The sequence below is a fragment of the Anomaloglossus baeobatrachus genome, chromosome 6, assembly GCF_048569485.1.
Source record: "Anomaloglossus baeobatrachus isolate aAnoBae1 chromosome 6, aAnoBae1.hap1, whole genome shotgun sequence".
Taxonomy (NCBI): Eukaryota; Metazoa; Chordata; class Amphibia; order Anura; family Aromobatidae; genus Anomaloglossus; species Anomaloglossus baeobatrachus.
This window is the reverse complement of record NC_134358.1, coordinates 567410899-567427318: the sequence shown is the minus strand read 5'-3', so window position 1 is coordinate 567427318 and position 16420 is coordinate 567410899. Positions and strand designations below refer to the sequence as shown.

Genomic DNA, 16420 nt, shown 5'->3' with positions numbered 1-16420 from the left:
CTAGCACCACTGACACCGGGCCCCGAAGGTCCACCCGTTCCAACCTAGGTAGACCCCCACTTAGGTACAGGGAGACCGTTCTATGAGTAAGAGGGGCCCGCAAATGTAAAAGAGTGTTGTGTGTTTGTTTGAAAAGTTGAAAGTTCTGCAATGATAATGAAAATGATTACCGAACAGTCACCTGATTTATTTTGTTGATCTGCAACCGGCAGGAGCCGGCACCGTTGTCCCCGTGGGGACCGTTAAAAGTTAATGCATGGAAACTAGCTATGGACAAGCCCGTGAACTCTGCAGGGCAACCACAAACGTTAGTGGCTTGTAAATATGTTGGGTACCGTTACCGTTTCCGCAATGCCGCCTCCGGAGAGGCAGGTTGGAGGGAGGGCCCTGAGCAGAGCAGGCCAGGGCCCAGCCACCAAAGGGACCGGTGGCTACCCTCTGGAGGGAAGGACAGATCCCGCTCGGGTGACTTGTGCTGGACTGTGGGTCAAGGGGTGCTGCCTGGGTTTTAGGGGCAGCATCAGGGCCAGGTTACTTGGGTGGGAGAGAGCGGAAACCGTGACCGTACACCGTTGAAACGTTAAAAGTAAAATGTGCCTCCCGTCTTGGGAAGAGTTGATTGAAAATGCTTATGTTTTGTTTAACCCTGTTATCCCCTTTTTACAGAAAAATAAAACCGGTGTAGGACGGCAGCCCGCGGACGGTCTGCATTTTGCTAAGGGGGAATGTGTCGCCCTGGGCAAGCCAGGGGACACAGATAACAACACCACTACACCCCACACTCCAGGTAGGCACACCTGCTAACCAGAAATCCTTGTTGCCTCCCTCCAGGAGTCTGTGATGCACACCAGGGGGTGGGCCAGGCGGTTGGCTCCGCCCACTTAGGAGCTCACAACTCTGGAGGCAGGAAGTTACCAGGCAGTTTAGCTCAGGAGGAGCTTGAGTGAACAGCGGAGAAAGCTCAGGGACATGAACGAGTGAACAGCAGAGTAGCCCAGGCAGGGGCTAGAGGAAACAACCAGAAGTGAAAGTGAAGGAAAGGAAAGTGGAAAAGGAGGAAAGCAAGAAGTGGTGACAGAGCAGAGAGAAGGAGAAGCCTGAGAGCCCAGCTGTGTGTAGGGCTAGAACAGCAAGGTCAGCGACGGCGGTGACTGTCCGGAGGGGGACCGTTTGGAAGTTCCTGGAAGGACCCCGTTGGCTGTGTGCCCGGTGGTCTGGAGCAGTGTTCCGAAGGACAGTCAGCACCAGGGCAGGGGCCTCTCGGACCCCGGCAAGGCTAGGAGTCGCCCAATTTGCCGAATCCGTCAGTGAAGGGGACGCAGATCCCCCAGCAACAAAGTCCCGATTGACGGCAACAGCCCGACCATTACCGGAGAGACACCGCCACCGCCAAGGCACCAGTTTCCCCAGGGCCAGCGCCTGCGGGCAAAGTGTAGAGCTCCTCCGGCCCAGATTGCAGTCGGGGAGCGGGTAACCGGAGGGAATCCACCGCTACCATCAGTCAAACAGGTGCAAGGAAGAGAGACGTCACCGTCACCTACCGGGAGTGCAGGTGCAACCGTCTGTGGGACCGTCCTACCAGCCGTTGGTTTACCGTACAAACTGTGTCCGTGTCTCAGGCTGAGTAAGTACCTTCGTGCCGCAAGGCACAGCGCTGCCCCTGCGCCCCTGCACCCCACTGGGCCCCGGGATCACCAACCCCTACCCACGGAGGGACAACGCAACAACTGGCTGCTCCGCCTCACCATCCCCGGGACCTCCACATAGAGCAGCGGTGGTGTACACTCAATCACCACAACCGTGGGTGGCGTCACGGACATTATCCCAACACCCCAAACACCCCTTTCACTCACGGGCGAGGAGCGCCGCTCAAGAAACCCCCGGGATCCGGCCCACGGCTCGAGCCACCACTGAGCAGCCGCCGGACCCGAGCAGAAGGGGTGAGTGCGGTGTGCTGACACCCTCCTCCCCGCCCGCGACATATATATACAGAACAATGCAGATACTGAGGATTACACCCAACATACAGGACAGGAGAAGTGGTACTGTGCAGTGTATATATACAGAATAATAGACACTGAGGATTACACCCAGTATACAGGACAGGAGAAGTGGTACTGTGCAGTGTATATACAGAATAATACAGATACTGAGAATTACACCCAGTATACAGGACAGGAGAAGTGGTACTGTGCAGTGTATATATACAGAATAATACAGGCACTGAGGATTACACCCAGTATACAGGACAGGAGAAGTGGTACTGTGCAGTGTATATATACAGAATAATACAGAAACTGAGGATTACACCCAGTATACAGGACATGGGAAGTGGTACTGTGCAGTGTATATATACAGAATAATACAGATACTGAGGATTACTCCCAGTATACAGGACAGGAGGAGTGGTACTGTGCAGTGTATATATACAGAATAATACAGACACTGAGGATTACACCCAGTATACAGGACAGGAGAAGTGGTACTGTGCAGTGTATATATACAGAATAATACAGATACTGAGGATTACACCCAGTATACAGGACAGGAGAAGTGGTACTGTGCAGTGTATATATACAGAATAATACAGATACTGAGGATTACACCCAGTATACAGGACAGGAGAAGTGGTACTGTGTAATATATATATCCAGAATAATACAGAAACTGAGGATTACACCCAGTATACAGCACAGGAGAAGTGGTACTGGGCAGTGTATATATACAGAACAATGCAGATACTGAGGATTACACCCAACATACAGGACAGGAGAAGTGGTACTGTGTAATATATATATCCAGAATAATACAGAAACTGAGGATTACACCCAGTATACAGCACAGGAGAAGTGGTACTGGGCAGTGTATATATACAGAACAATGCAGATACTGAGGATTACACCCAACATACAGGACAGGAGAAGTGGTACTGTGCAGTGTATATATACAGAATAATAGACACTGAGGATTACACCCAGTATACAGGACAGGAGAAGTGGTACTGTGCAGTGTATATACAGAATAATACAGATACTGAGGATTACACCCAGTATACAGGACAGGAGAAGTGGTACTGTGCAGTGTATATATACAGAATAATACAGGTACTGAGGATTACACCCAGTATGCAGGACAGGAGGAGTGGTACTGTGCAGTGTATATATACAGAACAATGCAGATACTGAGGATTACACCCAGCATACAGGACAGTAGAAGTGGTACTGTGCAATTAATATATACAGAATAATACAGATACTGAGGATTACACCCAGTATACAGGACAGGAGATGTGGTACTGTGCAGTGTATATATACAGAATAATACAGGTACTGAGGATTACGCGCCGCGGCAAATTTTTAGGCCACGCCCCTAACCACACCCATTTCACAGTCACGCCCATATCCACTCCCCATCCACACCCATTCAGCATGGACACGCAGGCAGCCGGCGGGCCTCCAGCAGGGACACGCAGGCAGCCGGCAGGCCTCCAGCATGGACATGCAGGCAGCCGGCGGGCCTCCAGCATGGACACGCAGGCAGCCGGCGGGCCTCCAGCATGGACACGCAGGGAGCCACAGTGAGGCGGCCGGTCGCCCACACAGTGAGGTGGCCGGTCGCCTTCACAGACAGGCGGCCGGGGGGCGCCCGCACAGAAAGGCGGCCGGCCGACCGCACAGACAGGCGGCCGGCCGACCGCACAGAGAGGCTCCGGCCGGGGGTGAGGGGGGGGGAGGGAGGGAAATCAGCGCTGGGGAGATTTTACTGTACCAGCAGCAGCACAGGCAGCGCTCCTCTCTGTTATGCCACGTCTACTGGGATGGTAGGAGGGAAAAGCAGGGAGGCGGAGAGAGAGTGGGTGGGCGGAGCCCGGGAGCCGGCCGTCCCGATCGTGGCAACGGGACAAACAACGTAAAGCGTGAAAGTCCCGCTGTATCCGGGACGGTTGGGAGGTATGGGGTAAGGGATAATGACACTGACACTCGGGGTACAGGATAATGACGCTGACACTTGGCTCTCACCCACAGCACCCTGAAATCCCTCTATCAGCACCCAGCTTTCCTATGTTCTGATATTTATCTTGTCCTCAGCACCCAGCTTTCCCATATCAGAGCATGAGAAAGCTGGGTGCTGAGAGATGTATATCAGAACATGGGAAAGTTGGCTGCTGAGGGAAAGAGCCTTTTTCCCTCAGCACAAAACATTTCCATCCCATACTTGTATCTTTGTCCCCCCTGTATAAAGTTCTCAAAATACTATAACAGCCCCCACATAGCCTTCCAAATAATTGTATAAAGGGTCTCACATAACCCTTCATATATTAGAATGCAGATACATAGCCCTCCATATATTATAATGCACCCCCATAATCCTCCATGTATAAAGTAGCCCTTCAATTATAATGCATTTCCCATAGTTCTCCATGTATTAAAATTCACCCCATAGTTCTCCATATATTATACTGCACCACATAGTCCTCCATGTTTTATAATGCACTTCCATAGTCCATGTATAAGGTAGCCTCCATAGTCCTCCATATATTATAATGCAGCCCCCATAGTCCTATATGTATTATAACACAACCCCATAAAACTTCAGATGGTATTATGCAGCCCCATACTCCTCCATGTATAATTCACCCCTATATTCCATGTATAAGGTGTCCCTTCATTTTGTATTATACAGCCCCCCCCCGACCTCCATTTTAATGCAGCCCTATAGACCTCCAGTATAATGCAGCCTCATAGACCTCTATGTATATTACACCTCTATATTCAATGTATAAGGTGTCCTTCATGTTTATTATGCAGCCTCACCAGGCCTCCATATATAATAATGCAGCCAACCTCTCCAGGCCTCCATGTATAATATAGCAGCCAGCCTCCCAGGCCTCCATGTATAATATAGCAGCCAGCCTCCCCAGGCCTCCATGTATAATAATGCTGCCAGCCTCCCCAGGCCTCCATGTACAGTATAATGGAGTCTCCCCAGGCCTCCATGTACAGTATAATGCAGCCTCCCCAGGCCTCCATGCACAGTATCATGAAGCCTCCCCACCCCAGGCCTCCATGTACAGTATCATGCAGCCTCCCCACCCCAGGCCTCCTTGTACAGTATCAGGCAGCCTCCCCACCCCAGGCTTCCATGTACAGTATCAGGCAGCCTCCCCACCCCAGGCCTCCATGTACAGTATCAGGCAGCCTCCCCACCCCAGGCCTCCATGTACAGTATCATGCAGCCTCCCCACCCCAGGCCTCCTTGTACAGTATCAGGCAGCCTCCCCACCCCAGGCCTCCTTGTACAGTATCAGGCAGCCTCCCCACCCCAGGCCTCCATGTACAGATGCAGCCTCCCCACCCCAGGCCTCCATGTACAGATGCAGCCTCCCCACCCCAGGCCTCCATGTACAGTATAATGCAGCCTCCCCACTCCAGGCCTCTGACCACCGTGTACTCATATATATATAAAAAAAAAAACCAAGTACTCACCGCTCTCCTCCTTCCACTGCTGCTCTGTCCTGACGTCTCCTTGTTCCACTGATGCTGTACTCCCTGCTCTCCTCCTTCCACTGCTGCTCGTCCTCCCGGTGCTGCGGTCGGCGTCCTCCCTCCCTGCGCTCTGTGCACTCAGCACAGCAGTCGCACAGGAGTGACGTCACCCCGCACAGGCACAGGGGCAGAATGATGATGCAGAGCGGCGCCGGCCGCTCTTTTCTTCATTATTACTGTGCGCGGTGACGGGGGAGGGGGGCCCCGGTGCCGCCGCTGACATCGGGCAGGAGGGCCCGGTGTCGGGGGCGGCAGCGGGTCATATAGTGGGCGCGTGCACTGTGATAGATCAGTGCAGCTTCTCTCTCACTGAGAGGAGCTGGCTGCTGATCTGCCGGGTCCCCGCGGGCCCCAAACCGCCCGGGCCCGGTCGCGATCGCGACCGCTGCGACCGCGGTAGTTACGCCACTGCTGAGGATTACACCCAGTATACAGGACAGGAGAAGTGGTACTGTGCAGTGTATATATACAGAATAATACAGATACTGAGGATTACACCCAGTATACAGGACAGGAGAAGTGGTACTGTGCAGTGTATATACAGAATAATACAGATACTGAGGATTACACCCAGTATACAGGACAGGAGAAGTGGTACTGTGCAGTGTATATACAGAATAATACAGATACTGAGGATTACACCCAGTATACAGGACAGGAGAAGTGGTACTGTGCAGTGTATATATACAGAATAATACAGATACTGAGGATTACACCCAGTATACAGGACAGGAGAAGTGGTACTGTGCAGTGTATATACAGAATAATACAGATACTGAGGATTACACCCAGTATACAGGACAGGAGAAGTGGTACTGTGCAGTGTATATATACAGAATAATACAGGTACTGAGGATTACACCCAGTATACAGGACAGGAGGAGTGGTACTGTGCATTGTATATATATACAGAATAATACAGATACTGAGGATTACACCCAGTATACAGGACAGGAGAAGTGGTACTGTGCAGTGTATATACAGAATAATACAGATACTGAGGATTACACCCAGTATACAGGACAGGAGAAGTGGTACTGTGCAGTGTATATACAGAATAATACAGATACTGAGGATTACACCCAGTATACAGGACAGGAGAAGTGGTACTGTGCAGTGTATATATACAGAATAATACAGATACTGAGGATTACACCCAGTATACAGGACAGGAGAAGTGGTACTGTGCAGTGTATATATACAGAATAATACAGATACTGAGGATTACACCCAGTATACAGGACAGGAGAAGTGGTACTGTGCAGTGTATATATACAGAATAATACAGAGACTGAGGATTACACCCAGTATACACGACAGTAGAAATGGAACTGTGCAGTGTATATATACAGAATAATACAGATACTAAGGATTACACCCAGTATACAGGACAGGAGAAGTGGTACTGTGCAGTGTATATATACAGAATAATACAGATACTAAGGATTACACCCAGTATACAGGACAGGAGAAGTGGTACTGTGCAGTGTATATATACAGAATAATACAGGTACTGAGGATTACACCCAGTATACAGGACAGGAGGAGTGGTACTGTGCAGTGTATATATACAGAATAATACAGATACTGAGGATTACACCCAGTATACAGGACAGGAGAAGTGGTACTGTGCAGTGTATATATACAGAATAATACAGGTACTGAGGATTACACCCAGTATACAGGACAGGAGGAGTGGTACTGTGCAGTGTATATATACAGAATAATACAGATACTGAGGATTACACCTAGTATACAGGACAGGAGAAGTGGTACTGTGCATTGTATATATACAGAATAATACAGGTACTGAGGATTACACCCAGTATACAGGACAGGAGGAGTGGTACTGTGCAGTGTATATATACAGAATAATACAGATACTGAAGATTACACCCAGTATACAGGACAGGAGAAGTGGTACTGTGCAGTGTATATATACAGAATAATACAGATACTGAGGATTACACGCAGTATACAGGACAGGAGAATGGTACTGTGCAGTGTATATATACAGAATAATACAGATACTGAGGATTACACGCAGTATACAGGACAGGAGAAGTGGTACTGTGCAGTGTATATATACAGGATAATACAGATACTGAGGATTACACCCAGTATACAGGACAGGAGAAGAGGTACTGTGCAGTGTATATATATACAGAATAATACAGATACTGAGGATTACACCCAGTATACAGGACAGGAGGAGTGGTACTGTGCAGTGTATATATACAGAATAATACAGATACTGAGGATAACACCCAGTATACAGGACAGGAGAATGGTACTGTGCAGTGTATATATACAGAATAATACAGATACTGAGGATTACACGCAGTATACAGGACAGGAGGAGTGGTACTGTGCAGTGTATATATACAGAACAATACAGATACTGAGGATTACACTCAGCATACAGGACAGTAGAACTGGTACTGTGCAATGAATATATACAGAATAATACAGATACTGAGGATTACACCCAGTATACAGGACAGGAGAAGTGGTACTGTGCAGTGTATATATACAGAATAATACAGGTACTGAGGATTACACCCAGTATACAGGACAGGAGGAGTGGTACTGTGCAGTGTATATATACAGAATAATACAGACACTGAGGATTACACCCAGTATACAGGACAGGAGAAGTGGTACTGTGCAGTGTATATATACAGAATAATACAGATACTGAGGATTACACCCAGTATACAGGACAGGAGAAGTGGTACTGTGCAGTGTATATATACAGAATAATACAGATACTGAGGATTACACCCAGTATACAGGACAGGAGAAGTGGTACTGTGCAGCGTATATATACAGAATAATACAGATACTGAGGATTACACCCAGTATACAGGACAGGAGAAGTGCTACTGTGCAGTGTATATATACAGAATAATACAGATACTGAGGATTACACCCAGTATACAGGACAGGAGAAGTGGTACTGTGCAGTGTATATATACAGAATAATACAGACACTGAGGATTACACCCAGTATACAGGACAGGAGAAGTGGTACTGTGCAGTGTATATATACAGAATAATACAGATACTGAGGATTACACCCAGTATACAGGACAGGAGAGGTGGTACTGTGCAGTGTATATATACAGAATAATACAGATACTGAAGATTACACCCAGTATACAGGACAGGAGAAGTGGTACTGTGCAGTGTATATATACAGAATAATACAGATACTGAGGATTACACCCAGTATACAGGACAGGAGAAGTGGTACTGTGCAGTGTATATATACAGAATAATATAGATACTGAGGATTACACCCAGTATACAGGACAGGAGAAGTGGTACTGTGCAGCGTATATATACAGAATAATACAGATACTGAGGATTACACCCAGTATACAGGACAGGAGAAGTGCTACTGTGCAGTGTATATATACAGAATAATACAGATACTGAAGATTACACCCAGTATACAGGACAGGAGAAGTGGTACTGTGCAGTGTATATATACAGAATAATACAGACACTGAGGATTACACCCAGTATACAGGACAGGAGAAGTGGTACTGTGCAGTGTATATATACAGAATAATACAGATACTGAGGATTACACCCAGTATACAGGACAGGAGAAGTGGTACTGTGCAGTGTATATATACAGAATAATACAGACACTGAGGATTACACCCAGTACACAGGACAGGAGAAGTGGTACTGTGCAGTGTATATATACAGAATAATACAGACACTGAGGATTACACCCAGTACACAGGACAGGAGAAGTGGTACTGTGCAGTGTATATATACAGAATAATACAGATACTGAGGATTACACCCAGTATACAGGACAGGAGAAGTGGTACTGTGCAGTGTATATATACAGAATAATACAGACACTGAGGATTACACCCAGTATACAGGACAGGAGAAGTGGTACTGTGCAGTGTATATATACAGAATAATACAGATACTGAGGATTACACCCAGTATACAGGACAGGAGAAGTGGTACTGTGCAGTGTATATATACAGAATAATACAGATACTGAGGATTACACCCAGTATACAGGACAGGAGAAGTGGTACTGTGCAGTGTATATATACAGAATAATACAGACACTGAGGATTACACCCAGTATACAGGACAGGAGGAGTGGTACTGTGCAGTGTATATATACAGAATAATACAGATACTGTAAGGTCCTGGTGGTGGAAATGCTGGGCCGTGCACCGGACTCCTCCAGCGGAGCAACCCGGAGCTAACCCCAATACAGGGACTGTCCGGTCACCCCGTCAGAGGGCCTTGATGCACGGTAGCCGAAGCACTAGCTGTGTGGGCACAGTCCGTTCCAGAAGGAGGAAGGAAGACGTCCCTGAGGTCACAAGGGTCCAGATGGTAGTCCCAACAACAAGGCTCTGGTTCCGGTGCCGGGTGGAGATGACAGGTGGAACCGGATCCAGCTGGACGAGAGGACGGAGGTCACCACGTGGCGAATAATACAGATACTGAGGATTACACCCAGTATACAGGACAGGAGAAGTGGTACTGTGCAGTGTATATATACAGAATAATACAGGTACTGAGGATTACACCCAGTATACAGGACAGGAGGAGTGGTACTGTGCAGTGTATACATACAGAATAATACAGATACTGAGGATTACACCCAGTATACAGGACAGGAGGAGTGGTACTGTGCAGTGTATATATACAGAATAATACAGAGGATTACACCTAGTATACAGGACAGGAGAAGTGGTACTGTGCAGTGTAGATATACAGACTAATACAGGTACTGAGGATTACACCCAGTATACAGGACAGGAGGAGTGGTACTGTGCAGTGTATATATACACAGAATAATACAGATACTGAGGATTACACCTAGTATACAGGACAGGAGAAGTGGTACTGTGCATTGTATATATACAGAATAATACAGGTACTGAGGATTACACCCAGTATACAGGACAGGAGGAGTGGTACTGTGCAGTGTATATATACAGAATAATACAGATACTGAGGATTACACCCAGTATACAGGACAGGAGAAGTGGTACTGTGCAGTGTATATATACAGAATAATACAGATACTGAGGATTACACCCAGTATACAGGACAGGAGAAGTGGTACTGTGCAGTGTATATATACAGAATAATACAGGTACTGAGGATTACACCCAGTATACAGGACAGGAGGAGTGGTACTGTGCAGTGTATATATACAGAATAATACAGATACTGAGGATTACACCCAGTATACAGGACAGGAGAAGTGGTACTGTGCAGTGTATATATACAGAATAATACAGGTACTGAGGATTACACCCAGTATACAGGACAGGAGGAGTGGTACTGTGCAGTGTATATATACAGAATAATACAGACACTGAGGATTACACCCAGTATACAGGACAGGAGAAGTGGTACTGTGCAGTGTATATATACAGAATAATACAGATACTGAGGATTACACCCAGTATACAGGACAGGAGAAGTGGTACTGTGCAGTGTATATATACAGAATAATACAGATACTGAGGATTACACCCAGTATACAGGACAGGAGAAGTGGTACTGTGCAGCGTATATATACAGAATAATACAGATACTGAGGATTACACCCAGTATACAGGACAGGAGAAGTGCTACTGTGCAGTGTATATATACAGAATAATACAGATACTGAGGATTACACCCAGTATACAGGACAGGAGAAGTGGTACTGTGCAGTGTATATATACAGAATAATACAGACACTGAGGATTACACCCAGTATACAGGACAGGAGAAGTGGTACTGTGCAGTGTATATATACAGAATAATACAGATACTGAGGATTACACCCAGTATACAGGACAGGAGAGGTGGTACTGTGCAGTGTATATATACAGAATAATACAGATACTGAAGATTACACCCAGTATACAGGACAGGAGAAGTGGTACTGTGCAGTGTATATATACAGAATAATACAGATACTGAGGATTACACCCAGTATACAGGACAGGAGAAGTGGTACTGTGCAGTGTATATATACAGAATAATATAGACACTGAGGATTACACCCAGTATACAGGACAGGAGAAGTGGTACTGTGCAGTGTATATATACAGAATAATACAGATACTGAGGATTACACCCAGTATACAGGACAGGAGAAGTGGTACTGTGCAGCGTATATATACAGAATAATACAGATACTGAGGATTACACCCAGTATACAGGACAGGAGAAGTGCTACTGTGCAGTGTATATATACAGAATAATACAGATACTGAAGATTACACCCAGTATACAGGACAGGAGAAGTGGTATTGTGCAGTGTATATATACAGAATAATACAGACACTGAGGATTACACCCAGTATACAGGACAGGAGAAGTGGTACTGTGCAGTGTATATATACAGAATAATACAGATACTGAGGATTACACCCAGTATACAGGACAGGAGAAGTGGTACTGTGCAGTGTATATATACAGAATAATACAGACACTGAGGATTACACCCAGTACACAGGACAGGAGAAGTGGTACTGTGCAGTGTATATATACAGAATAATACAGACACTGAGGATTACACCCAGTACACAGGACAGGAGAAGTGGTACTGTGCAGTGTATATATACAGAATAATACAGATACTGAGGATTACACCCAGTATACAGGACAGGAGAAGTGGTACTGTGCAGTGTATATATACAGAATAATACAGACACTGAGGATTACACCCAGTATACAGGACAGGAGAAGTGGTACTGTGCAGTGTATATATACAGAATAATACAGATACTGAGGATTACACCCAGTATACAGGACAGGAGAAGTGCTACTGTGCAGTGTATATATACAGAATAATACAGATACTGAAGATTACACCCAGTATACAGGACAGGAGAAGTGGTACTGTGCAGTGTATATATACAGAATAATACAGATACTGAGGATTACACCCAGTATACAGGACAGGAGAAGTGGTACTGTGCAGTGTATATATACAGAATAATACAGACACTGAGGATTACACCCAGTATACAGGACAGGAGAAGTGGTACTGTGCAGTGTATATATACAGAATAATACAGATACTGAGGATTACACCCAGTATACAGGACAGGAGAAGTGGTACTGTGCAGTGTATATATACAGAATAATACAGATACTGAGGATTACACCCAGTATACAGGACAGGAGAAGTGGTACTGTGCAGTGTATATATACAGAATAATACAGACACTGAGGATTACACCCAGTATACAGGACAGGAGGAGTGGTACTGTGCAGTGTATATATACAGAATAATACAGATACTGTAAGGTCCTGGTGGTGGAAATGCTGGGCCGTGCACCGGACTCCTCCAGCGGAGCAACCCGGAGCTAACCCCAATACAGGGACTGTCCGGTCACCCCGTCAGAGGGCCTTGATGCACGGTAGCCGAAGCACTAGCTGTGTGGGCACAGTCCGTTCCAGAAGGAGGAAGGAAGACGTCCCTGAGGTCACAAGGGTCCAGATGGTAGTCCCAACAACAAGGCTTTGGTTCCGGTGCCGGGTGGAGATGACAGGTGGAACCGGATCCAGCTGGACGAGAGGACGGAGGTCACCACGTGGCGAATAATACAGATACTGAGGATTACACCCAGTATACAGGACAGGAGAAGTGGTACTGTGCAGTGTATATATACAGAATAATACAGGTACTGAGGATTACACCCAGTATACATGACTGATGGACTAGTGAATTGCGCTCCTGGTAATCTAATAAATAAGACACCACACACTGCGTGACATGGATTAAAATTTTGGCCACAGCAGCCCTTTATTTTAATAAGAAAAAACATCAATAAGAAAAAACAAGATTATCGGCCCAGAGATGTGGTTGTTATAAATCCCAGCCCCATATCCCCCTCCGCCGTGTACACCTAGCTCAAGGGGGAATCTGGGTATACCCCTTGATCATTTTCCTTGTGTCCGCTGAGCTCCTCCCCAGGGACCCATCTATTCCACTGTCCACTGAGCTCCTCCCCAGGGACCCATATTCCACTGTCCGCTGAGCTCTGGCCCAGGGACCCCATTAAAAACATAATTCTCCAACCAACAAAGAGGGGGTTTAAACAACCACATCCCGCCGCCGCCAAATGCTGCTGTAACATACAATATTAAAATGTTAATACAATATTAATATGTTGATATGACATTGTCAATTTGGATACATTACTGATAACAATTAATACAATACGATACAATACTAATAATGTTGATAAAATACCGATGATGTTGAATACCAATAACATTGTTAGAATATTGACAGTGTTGCAAAGTCCTGATATTGATACATTTCCCTTTATTATAGGGAGGGTGGGTGGGACAACTGCTTGTTCAGTCTTTAAGTCCAGGACAAAGGAATGACACCTTAACATGGGACCTATTTCTTATATGGCCCCTGCCCCCATCTCTCCTCCTGCTCGCCCACCACCACATTCCTTAGGTAAAAACCCCCATCCCTTACTCCTTAACCCTTTCCTGGATCTATCACTGCCTCAGTCATGTACGTTACGTCTATCTGCCTTCACTCTGCTTGACTGATGGACTAGTGAATTGCGCTCCTGGTAATCTAATAAATAAGACACCACACACTGCGTGACATGGATTAAAATTTTGGCCACAGCAGCCCTTTATTTTAATAAGAAAAAACATCAATAAGAAAAAACAAGATTATCGGCCCAGAGATGTGGTTGTTATAAATCCCAGCCCCATATCCCCCTCCGCCGTGTACACCTAGCTCAAGGGGGAATCTGGGTATACCCCTTGATCATTTTCCTTGTGTCCGCTGAGCTCCTCCCCAGGGACCCATCTATTCCACTGTCCACTGAGCTCCTCCCCAGGGACCCATATTCCACTGTCCGCTGAGCTCTGGCCCAGGGACCCCATTAAAAACATAATTCTCCAACCAACAAAGAGGGGGTTTAAACAACCACATCCCGCCAAGACTCGCTCTTGTGACACCTTACAAGAGTGAGTTCCTCCACAACTTAATGGCTCGTTCTACTCCTTCTTGTATTCCCAACATCCATATATCAATGCCAATGTCATTAAGATGTACCTTATCATCTCTCCAAAAATGTTCCTTTGTATTTTCCAGCATCTGGTGACGTATGGCCACCCCTCCGTTTTCCAACACAAATTTTGTTATTTTTTTATTAACCTTTATCCTTGTATTATTGATGCGAGCCACTGATCGCGCTGTTCTCCACATTTGTCTAGCTACTATATCCGACCAGACCACCACTGTTTCTGGGTAAGACCTCCATAAATTCAACATATCAAGCTTTATGTTCCTAACTAAATGTCTTGATGTTCTTATTGCTAAATCATTACCACCTAAATGGATAAGTAAGACGTCCGGGGGGCGGTAGAACTCCACATGATACTGGATTTCTTTTAACAGCTGATGCCACTGCATTCCCCTCTTTCCTATCCATGTCACCCGTGCCAAGGAACTGGGCAACCCCAACTGTTTGCCATTAGGCCTGACTGCTGCACGTAAGGCCCCCCAAAAACAAATGAATGTCCCATGATCCAAACCAGGCATTGCTGTTCAGCTAAAACAAAAAACAAAAACACAATTATCACGCAATTATCTAAATGAAGACACAACTACTATAAGATTACCACAATGTACACATATATATACATGTACGCCATTTATAATAAATGTAATCGAATGTAACTCTTAAATCTGCTCGATTTCCATCTCCCGATTTTTTTAACTATGTCAGGCCCTAAGCCCCATCTAGCAGCTTCTGTGGCTGCTCCTATCCTAAATGAGTGTGAAGTGAATGCATTTGGAGACTCTCCCAATATTGTCAGGCATTTTTTAAGAACTGCTGTGAATTGAAATTGTGACAATGACTTACAATCCTCATGAATTAGTAATGAACCTTGGATATTTGGCCTTCTTGAGACATAGTTTCTAAAACAGATGACCGGGCAGGCCCTGGACCCGCTTAAAGGAAACAATGTGATCCATTTTCCTCTACCCTGTTGATCAGTTTTTGACTTTGCCAGAAAACATTCTAATCTGTCTGTGTACTGATGCACGTCCTCGTCTTGTAGACCCCCACTTCTGGTGGAGCTACTCGCCACCAACTCGCTGATTCTAAAAGCGCCAAAAAAGGCCAGTGTGAATGCACAACTAAAGAGAAACACTTCAAAGGGACTGCTACAGACTCGGCCTAGTACACTCAGTATCTGCTGCAATAACTGGAAAGAAATCGGACGCCGTTTATCTCTGGTCTTCTTACAACTTTTCCTGTAACCCTTTAGGGCCTGCTTAACTAAAAAATGCTTTGTGTAATCAGTGAAGTCGTGCAACTTAAACCAAAAAGCTAATCCAGACATTTTACTATCAATACTGGACAATGAAGTACCATCCACAAAGGCCCTGCTAATGTAAAATAACAACAAGGAAACATTGTCATGTAACCTGGCATCATGTCCCACTAGAGCACACAAGTCTTCCCATTCCCTCCATGCTGACTGGTACCTCTGCCATGTGCTTACACCCACAGACCGTTCTATCAGAGCGTATGCGGTGTCACTGGCAGTGACCACAGAAAATCCGGACACTTCTTGCCTTGTACCTCTGCCATCGGGGCTAACGAACGGAATCTGTCCCACTGAAAACGAGACAGAGCATCAGCCACAGAATTGCAAACACCGGGAACATGCACAGCTGTAATCTGACAATTTGACTTTAAACAGCGCAGCACTAGATGACGCAGCAACGTAACAACAGGCAGGGAAGAAGCTGATTGTTTGTTGATGACTTCTACAACTCCCAAGTTATCACAATGAAATCTCACTTTTCGGTTTTGGAAAATATTGTA

The 16420-nt window shown here is 46.0% G+C and overlaps 1 protein-coding gene across 2 annotated transcripts in view; it reads left to right on the top strand.

The window, feature by feature from the left end:
* The window catches only part of LOC142243676 (uncharacterized), a 128384-nt gene that overhangs the window by 46060 nt on the left and 65904 nt on the right, over positions 1-16420 (top strand). The window contains exon 1 of one of the 2 annotated variants that reach the window (XM_075315819.1): positions 1484-1624. The exons of the other annotated variant lie outside the window; for it this stretch is intronic. The gene's annotated coding sequence lies outside the window, so the exon portion shown is untranslated. Of the gene's footprint in view, positions 1-1483; positions 1625-16420 lie in introns of those variants that run through there. 2 annotated transcript variants of the gene reach the window in all.